This window comes from Macrotis lagotis, chromosome 5 (genome assembly GCF_037893015.1).
Source record: "Macrotis lagotis isolate mMagLag1 chromosome 5, bilby.v1.9.chrom.fasta, whole genome shotgun sequence".
Classification (NCBI taxonomy): domain Eukaryota; kingdom Metazoa; phylum Chordata; class Mammalia; order Peramelemorphia; family Peramelidae; genus Macrotis; species Macrotis lagotis.
The window spans coordinates 129,073,362-129,089,283 of record NC_133662.1 but is presented as its reverse complement, the minus strand read 5'-3'; the positions used below and the strand labels follow the sequence as shown (position 1 = coordinate 129,089,283).

Here is a 15,922-nt window from a genome sequence, read left to right as displayed (position 1 = left end):
TTTGCATCCTATCTTGGTATAGGGTGTGAGGCATTGGTCTAATCTAAGTTTCTTCCATAGTAACTTCCAATTCTCCAAATAGTTTTTATTGAAGAGAAAGTTTTTATCCCAAGAGCTGGATACTTTGAGTTTATCAAACTGCAGACTACTATACTCATTTCCTGATATTGCATCTAGTCTATTCCACTGATTTATGACTTCATTTCTTAGTAAAGCTAAGCTACCTTCTTTTGCACTTTTTTCATTGAATTCCTGGAAATTCTTGACTTTGAAATGTAACTCTATTAGAGAGATTATACCTAGCCAGAAATAATGAACACTCATCACTTAACCATGACTCTGATGGGGGGACAGTGATGGGAGGATGTAAGAGACTGTATAGGTTAAATCATAAAGAGGTACAAAGAACCTATTGCAATAGAAGGGAAGTAGGAAGGAGGTGAGAACTGCCTGAACCTTACTCTCATCAGATTTGGCCTAAAGTTAACATACACACACTAAGCTAAGCTAAGAAACTTCTCTTAGCTTTCAAGCATTAAAAGGGGAAAGGGAGGAGGGGGAGGGAAAGAGGATCTTACAGAAGGAAGGGAAGGAAGAAAGGGAAAAAGGGAAAGGAGAAAGAGAGGGAGGGGACTGGATACAAGGGGGAAAACACACTGAAGATGGTGGCATTCAGAAACAAGATACTAGGGAATATGAATAAAGTGAAAAAGGGGAAAAAACACAAACAGAGGGAAGGTAGCATGGAAGGCAACAAAGAGTTAGTAAGTATGACTTTGAATGTGAGTGGGATTAACTCTCCCATAAAACACAAGTGAATAGCAGAGTAGATTAAAAACCAGAAGAGAGTAAAGGTAAAAAGTTGGAGCAAAATGTATTTTGTTTCAACTGAAGTGAGAAAAGCAGGGATATCAATCCTTATCTCAGACAAAGAAGGTACAAAGGTAGATAGCATTAAAAGAGATAAGGAAGGAAACTTCATCCTCCTAAAAGGTTCCATAGACAAGAAAGTAATTTCAATATTAAATATGTATGCACCCAATGGTATATCATCTGAATTCTTAGAGGAAAAGTTGAAAGAGCTACAGGAAGACATAGACAGTAAAACTCTATTAGTGGGAGAGCTCAACCTCATGCTCTCAGATTTAGATAAATCTAATCATAAAATAAACAAGAAGGAAGTTAAGGAGGTAAATAGATTATTAGAAAACATGTACTTTATGAGTAAATTGAATGGAGATAAAAAAGGAAAATACTTTTTTTTTCTGCAGTGTATGGCACTTACACAAAATTTGACAATGTACTAGGGCATAAAAACCAATACTCAAATAAAGAAAGAGAGAAATAGTAAATACATCCTTCTCAGATCATAATGCAATAAAAAATCACATGCAATAATGGGCCAGGGAGAGATAGACCTAAAACTAATTGGAAAATAAATAGCCTCATTTTAAAGAATGAGTGGATCAAACAACAAAAGAAAGAATTAATGAATTCATTCCAGATAATGACAATAACAAAACAATATACCAAAGAAGCTTATGGGATGCAGCCAAGGAAGTTGTCAGGGGATATATTATATCTTTAAATGCTTACATGTATAAATTAAAGAAAGAGGAAACTAAACTAAACATGCAACTAAAAGTATTAGAGAAAGAACAAATTAAAAACACCCAATTAAATGTCAATTTAGAAATTCTGAAATTAAAGGAGTCATTAATAAAATCAAAGCAAGAAAACTATTAAACTAATAAATAAAATCAAGAGTTGGTTTTATGAAAAGAACCAATAAAATTGATAAACCTCTGGTTAATATGATTTAAAAAAGTAGAAAACCAAATTGCTAGTATCATAAAGGAAAAAGGAGGAAATTAAAACAGCAATTTGGAATTATTTTGCCCAACTCTATGTCAATACATTTGATAATCTAAGGGAAAAGGATGAATATTTATAAAAAAAATATAAGTTGCCCAAATTAAATGAAAAGGAAATTAAAATACCTAAATAGCCATATCTCAGAAAAAGAAATTAAGCAAGTGGTTATTGAACTCCCTAAGAAATACTCTCCAGGGCCAGATAGATTCACAAGTTAATTCTATCAAACATTTAAGGAACAATTTGTTCCAATTCTCTATAAATTCTTTGGAAAAGTAGGTGAAATGGAACTCTGCCTAACTCTTTCTATGACCCCAATATGGTGATGATACCTAAACCAGGAAGAGTAAAAACAGAGAAAAATTTATAGATCTATCTCCCTGATGAATATAGATGCAAAAATCTTAAATAAAATCTTAGCAAAATGATTACAGGTTATCACTACGATAATACATTATGGGCAAATACGATTTATCCCAGGGTTGGTTCATTATTGGGAAAACTATTGGTATAATTAATTATATCAGTAACAAACCTATCATAAATCATATGATTATATCAACAGATGCTGAAAAAGCCTTTTACAAAATACAGTACCCATGCCTAGTAAAAACACTTAGAGAGTGTAGGAATAAATGAATTGTTCCTTAGAATAATAAGCAGTATCTATCTGAAGCCATCAACAAACATTATATGCAATGGAGATAGGTGAGAGGAATTCCCAATAAGATCAGGGGTGACACAAGGATGCCCATCATCACCACTACTAGTCAATGTCATGTTAGAAAAATTAGCATTAGCAATAAGATAAGGAAAAAAATTGGAGGAATTAGAATTGGGAAGGAAGAGATAAATCACTCACTCTTTGCATATGACATGATGGTATACCTAGAGAATCCCAATAAATCATCTAAAAAACTACTAGAAACAATTAGCAACTTTAGCAAAGTCACAGTTATAAAATAAACTCTCATAAATCCTTAGCATATATATATATATGTACACATATATATATATATGTATATGTATATATATATATATATATATATATATATATATATATATCTAGCAAGATACAAAAGAAAGAGCTAGATACAGAAATTCCATTCAAAATAACTTCAGACAATATAAATATGTGGGAGTCTACCTGCCAAGTAAGACTCAGAAATATTATGAAGACAATTACAAAACACTTCTCACGTAAGTAAAATCAGATTTAAATACCTGGGCAAACATGAACTGCTTGTGGATAACTGAGGCAATATAATAAAAATGACAAATTTAATTACTTATTTAGTGCCCTTCCAATCCAAATTCCAAGAAAAAATTGTAAGTAAATTCATATGAAGAAATGAAAAGTCAAGAACTTCCAGAGATTCAATGAAAAAAGTGCAAAAGAAGGTGGCTTAGCCTTATCAGATTTAAAATTATATTATAAAGCTTCAGTCATCAAAACTGTTTGGTATTGACTTACAAATACAGTGGTGGACCAGTGGAATAGACTAGTTGCAAAAGATATAGCAGGAAATGATTATAGTAATCAGCTATTTGAGAAACCCAAAAAGTCCAGCTTTGGGAATAAAAACTCTGTCTTCAATAAAAATTAGAATTTAGTATAGAAGAAACTTAGATTAGACTACCCTTTACCAATATAATATCAAAACGGATACAGGATTTAGACATAAAAGACAATATTATAAGCATTCTAGGAGATCAAGGAATAGTTTACCTCTCAGATCTATTGAAAGGGAAGCAGTTTATGACCAAGGAAGAGTTGGAGAACATCATTAAAAACAAACTAGATAATTTTTATTACATTAAATTAAAAGCTTTTGCACAGACAAAACCACTGTAAGAAAGATCAAAAGAAATGTAGCAAATGCAGAAACAATTTTTACTAGTATTTTTGACAAATGACTCATTTCCAAAATATACAGAGAACTGAGTCAACTTTATAAAAAAAACCAAGCTATCCCCCAATTGACAAATGGTCAAAGCATATGCTGAGGCAATTTTCAGATGAGGAAATCAAAGCGATCTATAGTCTTATGAAAAATTGCTATAAATCTATTCAAGAAATGCAAATTAAAGCCTCTCTGAGGTACCACCTCACACCTCTCAGACTGGCTAATATGAACAGAAAGGAAAATGTTCAATATTGGAAGGGATGTGGGAAATCTTGGACATTAATGAGTTGTTGGTGGAACTGTGAACTTATCCATCCTTTCTGCAGATCCATTTGGAATTATTTCCAAAGAGCAAAGAAAAATGTGAATACCTTTTGATCCAACAATAACACTCCTGGGTCTAAACTCTAAAGAGATCATGAAAAAGGGTAAAACATCCCTTGTACAAAAATATTCATAGAAGCTCTGTTTGTGGTGGCAAGAATTGAAAATTGAGTGAATGTCCATCAATTGGGGCAATGACTGAGCAAATTGTGGTGTATATATATATATATATATATATATATATATATATATATATGTTTTATAGAACACTATTGTTCTTTTAGAAACCTGGAAGAATGGGAACTCAGAGAAGCCTGGAAGGATTTGTATGAACTAGTGCTGAGCAAGATGAGCAGAACCAGAAGAACATTGTACATCATAACAGCAACATGGGGTTGATGATCAATCTTTTTTTTTTTTAGGATTTTGCAAGGCAAAGGGGGTTAAGTGGCTTGCCCAAGGCCACCGAGCTAGGTAATTATTAAGTGTCTGAGGCCAGATTTGAACTCAGGTACTCCTGACTCCAGGGCCAGTGCTCTATCCACTGCACTACCTAGCTGCCCCCTGATGATCAATCTTAATGGACTTTCTCATCCCATCAGTGCAACAATCAGGAAGAATTTGGGTGTATTTGCAATGGAGAATACTATCTGTATGCAGAGAAAAAAAATGTGGAATTGAACAAAGATCAAAATCTATTACCTTTAATTAAAGAAAAATGCTTTCTTATTATATTATTTTGCTATCTCTTACATATATATTTATGTATATATATTATATATATATATATTTATTTTACTTTAGGATATTATTTCTCTTTCAACACATTCAACTTAGATCAATGTATAGCATGGAAACCATGGAAAGCCTAACAGACTGCCTTCTGTAGGGGGGAGGGGGGAGGGAAGGGAGATTAGGGAAAAAATTGTAAAATTTGAAAATAAATAAATACATTTTTAAAAATTGATTCTCTGACAAGTAATGTACAATAGAATAAAAAGGAAGAGGAAAAAAGACCTACAAAGCAATAATAGAAACTTAAGAAAAGGAAACTCAAAATTCCCTATTTTTGAAACTTTAAAAAATTTTGTAAGACATAGAGATACTAAGGAAGGAATCTATTAATATATGGGTCTTGAATCAAAAAATAAAATTGCAGAATAGACAAAAAGGAACAAAATCCATGAGGAATATGATGTAAACAACAATTTAACAACAGTAAAGAATTTTTTTTAATAAAAACAAAGAAAATTAGAGAATCTAAAAAGATTATAAAATGTTAAACAAAACTAAAATCTGATTCTTTGAACAATCTGGAAAAACTGATAAACATTGAACAAGTCTGATTAAAAAGATAATGGAGAAAATAAATTCAGTAAAATAGCATATGAACATGGTAAAATGACAAGACAAGAAATAAAAACAATCTATTATGAAAAACTATATGCTAATAAAATGGAGGACACAAAAGAAATGGGGCAATGGCTTCAAAAGTGTAAAGTACAGAAACTAATGAAAGACCAAATAGAGATCTTAATAAAATCCCAGAAAAAAATAGGACTAGATATTAAAAGAACTGCCAAAGGGAAGCTAAACTTCTTATTTGGGGTGAATACACAATTGTATAAAACTTTTAAAGAACTATTATGACCATTATTTCACAAATTATTCTTTAAAATTGAGGAAGAGAGGACCTTACCTGATTACTTTTTTTTTTGAGGAAAAATTAGGGTAGGGCCAATTTAAAAAGCAGAAAAAAAGTCAGTATCATTAATGATTTATTCAGAAATGTTTAGTAAAATCCTTAAGTCAATTAATGATTAGTTGAAGAATTTTTTAATGATCAAGTCAAATTTCTACCAAAAAAAAAAGGCCAGGGTCAACTTTTCTAGAGTCAAAAATATATCTAAACCAATATCACACATCATATTGTAATGTGGATACACTAGAATCTTTCCCAATAAAAATTTGAAAGCAAGGATGCTCACTCTCTGCTAATATGTGATAAGATTCTAGAAAATTGAATTGTGTTCATGAATTTTTTTTTATCATTCCTCCTTTTTTCCTTAAAAAAATTATTTTTTGCTATATAAAATACTTAACTGGAATAACTTAGGGGAAAGAAATTCTGTTTATGTAAAAAAATAAAATGTTTCTAAATTTTTTACAAATGCTTAAAATATTATGGTAGAAAGTCCTATATTGAATAAACTATATATGAACTCTAAAGACTGTTAAATATTATGGCATGATTGAAACAGATTATGATAACATTATAACAAACTAATTGATATTTATTTATTCTTTCCTTTTCAAAGAATGTAGTTACATTTAAAAAAAATTACCAAAGGAATTTTTAGTTGATATTATGCCATTTCAAATTTCATTGTTCAAGCACAGACTCTCCGCCTGACCAACTTGCACAAGGTCACCAGGAATAGTAATTGAAAAAGCTCCAAAGAGGTGGGGGAATGGTGCTCGAAGGATACTCTCTACATAACACTTTATTCTGTCTTTAAGATACTGTCCAGTCCAATCATTCCAGACTACTTGCTATACTTCCCACATTACCTGTCCCGCATCTATTCCTCGGCACTGGCTATATTACTTGCCTGGAATGTTCTCCCACTTCACCTCTGCCTTCTAAAATCACATAAAGCACACAATTCAATATCATATTTGAGGGGAAACCTTTCTTGTTCCTTCCAAGCTGCTTTTGCTTAAACTTCTTTCTAATTTGCATGTATCTTGTGCACATATCTGTTTATGTACATATTGTTTTCACCATTAGAATGCAGACTCCTTGAGGGAAGGTTCTGGTTTTGATTTTCTTTTTTGTCTCCAATGCTTAGCATACTGCTTGGTACATAAATGTAGCTTAATAAATGTCTATTTTGATCAAAGGGTTTGGACTAGATAGCCTCTAAGGATCTTTTCAACTCAACATCTATAATCTTAGGCCCTCAATAAGTTCTCATCAATAAATGAACAAAGGGGGAAATAATGAAATATGATCTTGGAAAGGAAAAATTTGGTATTATAATTCTTCAAAAATATTTCAGAATTTCACTTGTGAACACATAGAGAAAATAAGTGGGTAATTGATTTCCATGCAGTACAGAATGGGCAGACTGACCTGATGATAAAAGAGAAGAATGGCTTATATCACTGTTCCCTGGTAATCATAAAGGAAACCCAGTCAACCAGGAGCTAGTCAATGTAAGAAATTCATTTAGCTCTTTCTCCATAAGAAGCAGACCAGAGACTACCTGGGTGTGTTTAATTAACTTTAACACCAATCATTTCCCTGTCATGGCTTTTACTTTTGGTTCTATTAGATAAGAAGAAAGCCAAATTTGAACAAAGTAATCTTTCATGACTTCCAGAAACAAGCAGACTGCAAGAGGCAAAGTCCTGTTTCAGTAACCCAAAGGGCAAAGGATCATAGATTACTGTTTCTTAGAGCTCACTAAATGAAGTCCCAGCTTTTCATTTGACATACAAGGTCACTGGGGCCCAAGGAGATGAAGTGACTTGCTAAGATTACACAGCTAGTAAGTGTTTCAAACAACATTCAAAACATGTTCTTCCTAAATCCAAGTCTAAAACTGTATCCAGTACTCCACCAAATTGGTCTTTTGATCCATTTAGTATTTTCCTTTGAAAATAATAAATCCCCAGCTTTCCCATCTCCATTCAACATGTAACATTAGCAGGGAAAAATATAGTTTATTTTGTCCCAGGTGTTGATGACAGCTCTATATGTGTGTGTTATATATGCATATATGTATCTATACATTATATGTGTGTGTGTGAAGGAATAATGTGAAAACACAATTCAATGAACCATAAAAATAATTTTAAATAATTTTGGTTTGTGTGTAATTTTCTTAATGTCTTTATTGAGTTAAGAAACTGTCTCCTTGACAGAACAGTTTTGAGTTTGCCCTTGTGTGTCTAGATGGAAATGTGGTAAGGGGGAGAAGAAGCAGTGTTTTCCTGGCTAATTAAGCTATGCCAGCAGGAATAGAGTAATTTATATTGTATCCAGACAGAATAAGCTTAGGGATAACAACAATGAAAACAACACCACCAACACCAATAATAATGTATTTATATTTTGAATCAAAATTTTCAAGTCACTTTCTCCAAAATATTACTTTAACACAAATAATAACAATTCAAATGTATCTAGCTCTTTTAGGTTTGCAAAACATTTTGCTCTCATTAGCCAAATGAGGTAGGTGATACTTATATTGTCTTACTCATTTTTACAGATTAGCAAAGTAAATCAGGATTAAAATTGGAAGATAAAATAAAATTACAGATAAGGATCTAGGGAGATTTGCTTAAAATTACCTACCAAGTTAAAGAGAGATTCATAAATATAAGTCAAGCTTTTTTTCTTCAAATGGTTCAAAGTCCCTCATAATCTAATATTAACTATTATTTCAAACATCTCCCAGGCCACCTGAAGAAGGTAACATTGACTCAAGGAGATTAAGTTATTTCAATAAAATCTTTGAGCTAGTAATTGTTAGTTATTTAGGTTACTTGACTCTTAATTCCTATCTTTTTTTTCCCTATTGAACTCTGATGCCTATGCCAAGATCCCATATAATCAATCATTAAGCACTTACTAGTCACCAGACAGTATTCTACATGCAAGGAATTCAAAGTTAAAAATTAAATATTCCATATTATAAAGGAGACTACCATATATCAGTAGACATAGCATATACACATATAAGAATATGCAAAATAAATATAAAATAAATACAAGATTAGTGGAGAGGATAAGGGAGAACTCAGTAAAAATTTATATTTGAAAGTTACCTCACAGGTTGCCAAAGGCACCTGCAAATACAGAACTTTACTATTTAAATTAACTACTTAGGATGATTCCCCCTCCCTACTCTCACATGTAGAGTTGATGTTTGCTTTGGGGATGAAAATATACAGCCCTGCCAAAGTTCCAGGCTGTAAACCTATTGTGATGCCACTATCAGACTCTGAAGATAAGGGAACAGAATGGAAAATGATAAAAGAAAACAATTCATCAAATATCTTCATGCACTTAATATTTCCTTTATCAGTTTACTTCACAAGTTGAAAGATTTTGAAGTTGTTACTGGTATGTGAGGAATTTTTATTGCTATTTTCCCCTGTTTTTAACCTTGTAGAGAATTCAATTAAAATAATTCTTAAAAATCTAAATCACTCTCCAAGTAATTATTCCATGGACAACATTGAAACTAGTTGCTTCTGTTATTTTGCATATTGTTTTTGGAATTTATGAATGCAGATATCAGACAATTAAGTTAAATTGTTGAGTTTTAAATTGAGGGTCAAATAATTCTCAGTGATTTGCATTAGAAGGGTTAATGAGGCATGACAGAAGAACATGACTTTGAATAACTGGGCTCAAATTCTAGCTTTGCCACTTAATTCCTCCATGAGAGTAAGTAAATCCAATTCTCCAGGTCTCTTTTCTTGTCTGAAATGTGATGTGTTTGGACTAGCTGACCTCTAAGAGACCCTCTAAATATGAATCTACAATGTTATTATCTTCTTTGTGGTATGGGACTTCAAAGTAAGATAATTCTTCATCATTAAATAAGTATTTCTCATTTTGTGTCTATTTGAAAGAGTACTAGATTTGGATTTGAAAGATCAGTTCAAATCTGAATACTTCCTGTCTATGAAACTGTCCAATATACTTCATCTCTTTGGATCTCAGTTTCCTTGATTATAAAATGAGAAAATGGAAATAAAAATAGCCTGAGGTCTATTATAGATCCTTCTTACTAGACTTATGCATTAATTTGATGATCTAGATACTGTGCTACCATGATATAAAGGGTAGAAAGTAGGCAGGCTTTCAAGGTTGCCCTTTGCAAAGGCTATTCTCATATTTGAATGTCCTTTCCTCATACCCACCTCTTAGACATTTAGATTCTCAACTCAAATGCTACTTCCTATGTAAGATTTTTCAAATTTTACATATCCCCCCAATGCTTTCTTCTTTCAAATTACCTTTAAGATATTTATATCTCTATTGCATATCGTTATGTATATATATATATATATATATATATATATATATATATATTGCTTCTCTTGATATGGTGCAAACTCTTAAATCAGAGAATATTTCATTTTTGAAAATTTGAATATTTCATTTTTGTGAGGATCAATTAAGGTAATATTTATAAAAGCACTTAGTATTATACATTTAATGCTAATTTTCTCCCCTCCCCCCTACCTTCCTCTTATTTTTGGATTTGCATCTATAACATAGTAGGTGCATAAATGTTTATGTTGAGTATTAAGTGTGAGAGATCTTGATGATTAGATAATACTAGAAAATGAAGAAACACTGGCACACCACAATGACCATGAAGAAGTTTGGAGAAAGACCACAGCTAGTATCATAGCATGATAAAAGAATAACGACTTGGGTCAAGGAATTTGGTTACATGAGACAAATCATTATCCTACTTAGACTGTTGCCCTACATGATAAACTCAACCTATTTCTCCCCAGCTTACCATTAAGCATGGTTCTCACTTCCTGACTCCCTCATTGAGCTTATTTTTCTCAATTAAAATACAAACTCAGATTTATTTATCATTCTCTCCTTACTCATTTCCAGGTCAACCATTCTTTAATGTTCTTTACCTGGATCTGACTTTCAATAACCATCTTCTAAACTACCACCAACAAATAACTTAGAGTCTCAAATGAACTCTATCTTACCTATCTAGAGAGTTCATTCTTCCCTTAAGATAGCCAAAAGATTACTTACATAACCATTTTGGTATAAATCTTTGACCCAAAAAACCCAAGATCTTCTGAATCTCATTTAAAACAAATGGACAGAGTTAGCTTAAATGTGTCCTTTCTCTCTTCTAAGTGGGCTAGGGATTGGGAGTCTGGCATTAAATAATCCAGTCACTTCATAGAAGTATAGGAAAACTGCATTCTGTCCCTAGGACTGTTGGAAATATAACTTGGAACCAATTTATGCTACATCTAGCCATGGTGCCCTGCCTTATCTATAACAAAAGTTCACTTCCTAGGATCAAAACTCTTAAATGATTTTTAGGTCAGTGAAGGTAAAGAAATTATACTTTATAAGCCCTCTGATAAGTCAAAAAGTTAAAACATTTGACTTGGTGTCAAATCCTGGGTTCAAATTTTTCCTCATTTATTAGTTTACTAGACATTTAAATCTTGTTCTGTCTCAGTTCCCTTCTCTGCAAAATGAGATGACTTGATTTGATAACCTCTAAAGTCTATTTCAGTTCTAACTCTAACTCCAATTTCTAAAAGCATCAGTTTCTAATGTCCAAATTCTATTCAATGTTTACATCATTGATTGTAGCTCTAAAGAAGTTATTGGGAAGGGGCGGCTAGGTGGCGCAGTGGATAAAACACCGGCTCTGGAGTCAGGAGTACCTGGGTTCAAATCTGATCTCAGACACTTAATAATTACCTAGCTGTGTGGCATTGGGCAAGCAACTTAACCCCATTGCCTTGCAAAAACCTTAAAAAAAAAAAGAAGTTATTGGGAAAGTTCTGACCAAGGGGATTTATCCAGTGCTAAACTATCTCCAGTGATATGCTTGGGGGAATTTTTTAAGGCATAAAGATGCAAAACTATCAATGGATAGATGAATGCATGGATGGATGGATGGATGGATGGATGTTAATAGAAACCTGAAGACCATAAAAAAATTTAAAACCAGTGCAACTAGTTCTAGTAAACTCAGTGTGCTGAAGTAGTGAAGAGGAGTAATAAAAAAAAATCAAACTGAACCTCCAAGGGGAAGGATATAATTTTATTTTAAGTGTAGAAAGTACCAAATGGCTTTTATGTTTCCATAAACACCAGATACACTCTTCTTGGATTCAGTATTTTTCTTTTTTTTATTTATTTTTACAGATTACACTGAATGCTAAAGCTAAAAGCTACATTTACAGTTTTTAAAACTATCTTCAGACAGCTAGGTGGTGTGGTTGATAGAGTGCTAGCCCTAGAGTCAGGAAGACTCATCTTCCTGAGTTCAAATCTGGCCACAAACACTTAGCTATGTGACTCTGGGAAAGTCACTTAAGCTTGTTTGTCTCAATGCCTCATCTGTAAAATGAGTTGGAGCAGAAAATGACACTCTAGTATCTTTGCCAAGAAAACACCAAATAAGGTCACAAAGAGTTGGACAGAACTGAAATTACTGAAATTACATAGCACTAAATTGTTTTCTACATTTACTATGATAGCATAGAAGATATTGATAATAAATCTAGTCTTACAATAATTCTCAAACTCATTTTATTCATATTAATTCATCTATCACTGCCATTTTTTATAATATCTTTTTAAATCTTTCATTTCGTCTAGGAATTATAGTAAACATGATGGCAAAGCTATTCTTTTGTTGAAGGCTTAGTTTATAAATGTGGAACTAGTCTTTTATTTTTTGTTTTTAAGAATCCCTGGACTCATAATATTTCTGTATCATTTTTATCAAAATTCTATTTACTCATTTATCCAATCAAACATCCTGAGTGAGTACTAGTCTCTGCATTTTCAAAATATGTAATGGGACTTTGTTCTGTATCAGATGTGAAAGATCTGAAATCTTGTCCCTGCTTCCTCTGGATACTAAATACTGAATTCTTCAAAATTTTTTTCAGGGAAGTTCAGATGATGTGACAGAGATCTGAGGATGTCCTAGTACTCTGAACTAGGACATCCTCAGATTGTTACCCTAATATGATTTTTGTAGGATCTAGACAGTAGTCCAAGATCAGAATCACAAAACTACAGGCCCTAAGTGTCCTAGCACACAGTTTCTTACCATATTGTTTCACTTAGTACATAACTTTAGATTTCTCTCACCCTTCAATTCCATGACAAAAGAGTTAGATGCACTGTTCTCCAGGATTTTTTGACTGTACTTCTTCAGCTAGCCTCTAAAAGCTTCTCATTCTATCTTTTAATGGACTTGGATAGGCAGAAATGAATATGCTCTAGGTTCTCCTTGGATTTCCTTTATTTCTTTTATTTGTTGGAAGTTTTGGAGAATATCAGAAAGACAAATAGTTTCAATAATTGTTCAAAAACCTACCAGAACCAGTTCTAAGACACCATTCCTTTTTTCTGAATAAGAAGCAAAAAAAGGACAAGGAATCCAATAGGGAGAAGAAGAACTTTTCCTCCCAACATTGGATCTCTTCCATTGAGGCTCAATTCCTCGGCTTCCAACTGGTCTTGATAGCATCATCATCTAAATATGGATGAGGTAACTAACAGGTATAGAAAGGATACTAATTGTGTATCAGATTTCAGTAAAACTAAGCAAAGAAAGGAGCAGAAGCATCTAGAATTTGTCAGTTGCAGAAAGCTTGAGTGGAAGTAAGGAAGGAACAAGAAATTAAAGGGAGGACAAAGTAATAGATGGTATGGGATGAAGACTATTACAATAATACAAAAGCATAGTCTAGGTTACAGTTCTGGGTAGTTAGAATGGAACCCAGCTCAGTACCCAGTACCTCAGTATCTTTTTGAATTTCTAAAAATCATTTCTTATTCTGATATTTTTATTTATTTTCAGTCAGAAGTTCACATCTTTATAATGTTCATTATTTTAACTATTATTATATTATTCATTAGGAATCATTTTATTGTAGATTCAATTATACTCGTGATTAAGGAAACTACAAGTCATTTATAGGAAAAACATCATTAAAAACAAGAATTTGGGGGCAGCTAGGTGGCACAGTGGATAGAGAACCAGCCCTGGAGTCAGGAGTACCTGAGTTCAAATCTGACCTCAGGCACTTAATAAATTACTTAGCTGTGGCCTTGGGCAAGCTACTTAATCCCATTTACCTAGCAAAATCCTTAAAACAAACAACCCCCCCCACCAAGAATTTGGACACAAACCAAGATCAACTACCCTGAAAGACACTCCCACAGTCCATTAATTATGTAAGTACTCAATTGATCTAGTTCAATATGATTCATCAATACTATTCATTATGGCACCAATATCTAAGCCTAAATGTCCATGTGGAGTCCATACTTAAGGAAAGCTAATTTCAGGTTTTCCAAACTTTTCTGTAGTTTCATTCTCCTTTATGTGTTATTTTCTCCTGTTAGAATGTGATGTCCTCCTTTAAATTCTCCCCTTTGTGGTTTCATGGTCAGTGCTCTGTAATCACAGTGGCCACCTGACAGTAGGCTTCCTGAGTCTTTTAAACACTGCCTTCAATGAGTTAACATGGTATGAGATGGATATAACCAAATAAATTGTGTAAAAGTGAATTTTGCTATAAACTTTAACTAAGTGGGATTCCTAGAACTTCAGAGACCTTCATGTTATTCTCCAACAATCTTTTATTTTTTGGTTCTATAATAACCCTTTATACTTTCAGTCCAATGTAGGAAAAATACATGATTTGAACCCTTTATTCTCCCAATTGCTATATCTCTGAATGAATGAGTTAAAGAAAAAATGAAAAGTTTTTATTAAGCACCAACTACATGTGAAAAAGTGTTCAGTGCTGGATATATAAATTGTGTATATAATCCTTTTTTAAAGTACAACACATTCTAACAGGGGAAAACAACATAAAGGATAATGAAATTACTGAAAAGTCTGGAAAATTTTTGTGATTTCACAGTGGAAAATTCTTTAAACATCTAACTCAAGATGCTTTTATAATTTAAGCATAATGTTTTATATACACTATGCCTTTTTTCTTCAATAATTTATTTAATTTTTATACAATGTTTCAACTGCTTTCTCTATCTTCTCCTGCATCTTCTTCCTCCTATTATTGAATTTCTCCCAGAATTTTTGTTTTGAACAATTGCATGGGTAACCATTTTTCATTCCCTGGACTTTGTCTTCACATACTGCTGTAAGTACCTTGCCCTAATCTTTTTCTTTTCAGATTCCTTTTATGTATTGCTTGTCTTTCCCTCCTAGAATCTAAGCCCATTGAGTGCAGGGACTTTCTTTTTGGTTGTATTTGTCCCCACCACTTAGTACAGTGCCTGGAACATGGTAAACATTTAAAAATGTTTATTGAAGACTTCTTTCCTCCATTCACCTTCTGCATTGTAGTTCTTGTCCTCAGAGACAAAAAGGAAGAATATGAACCTCCCCCAAGAGTGTTTTTGCACTAAAAAAAGCAACCAAAATGATAAACTAATAGAAAACTGATTGTAATCACTCTTTTGTTGATCTTTTTGTTTAGATAATGGTCTTGGTTACCCTCAGTAACCTCTGTAACAATAGACATTAACAAATACTGAAAGACAAGGGTGATGAACTACTTCATTATTTATTATGATTTCCAGGCTAAGATTGCCACATCTATCATTCATCTACATTTTATTTCATCAGTCCTGTTCTTCTAATGGATTCATCTTGTTCTTGAACTATATATATCAAGCCCTTGGTCACACTTTTTAAAATGAATATGAGGGTTATATATACATCAAAGGTTCAAGACTCATAGAAAACACATAACTGATTATATTTTAACTAGCAATATCATGAACCTATGGGAAAAGGTTCAAAGGAGAGTGTCTAACATACAATATTCATCCCCTAGAGATGTAAAAGTACTCACATCATTAACATCTTTCCACCAGCTGCAATGTTGCCATGCCAAGCCATGACCTTAGATTACAGAGAGATATTCCACAGGAAAAAAAGATATCTGGTCTCATAAGAACATGAAAGCAGACAATCAAAAAATATGGTGAAAGCAAATGGTCATTTTTTTAAAGTGATAGA

General features: G+C 32.7%; 1 protein-coding gene across 1 annotated transcript in view; it reads left to right on the top strand.

The window, feature by feature from the left end:
- LOC141489371 (uncharacterized) overlaps positions 1-15,922 on the top strand; it is a 794,154-nt gene that overhangs the window by 496,953 nt on the left and 281,279 nt on the right. The gene's annotated exons all lie outside the window — the stretch shown is intronic.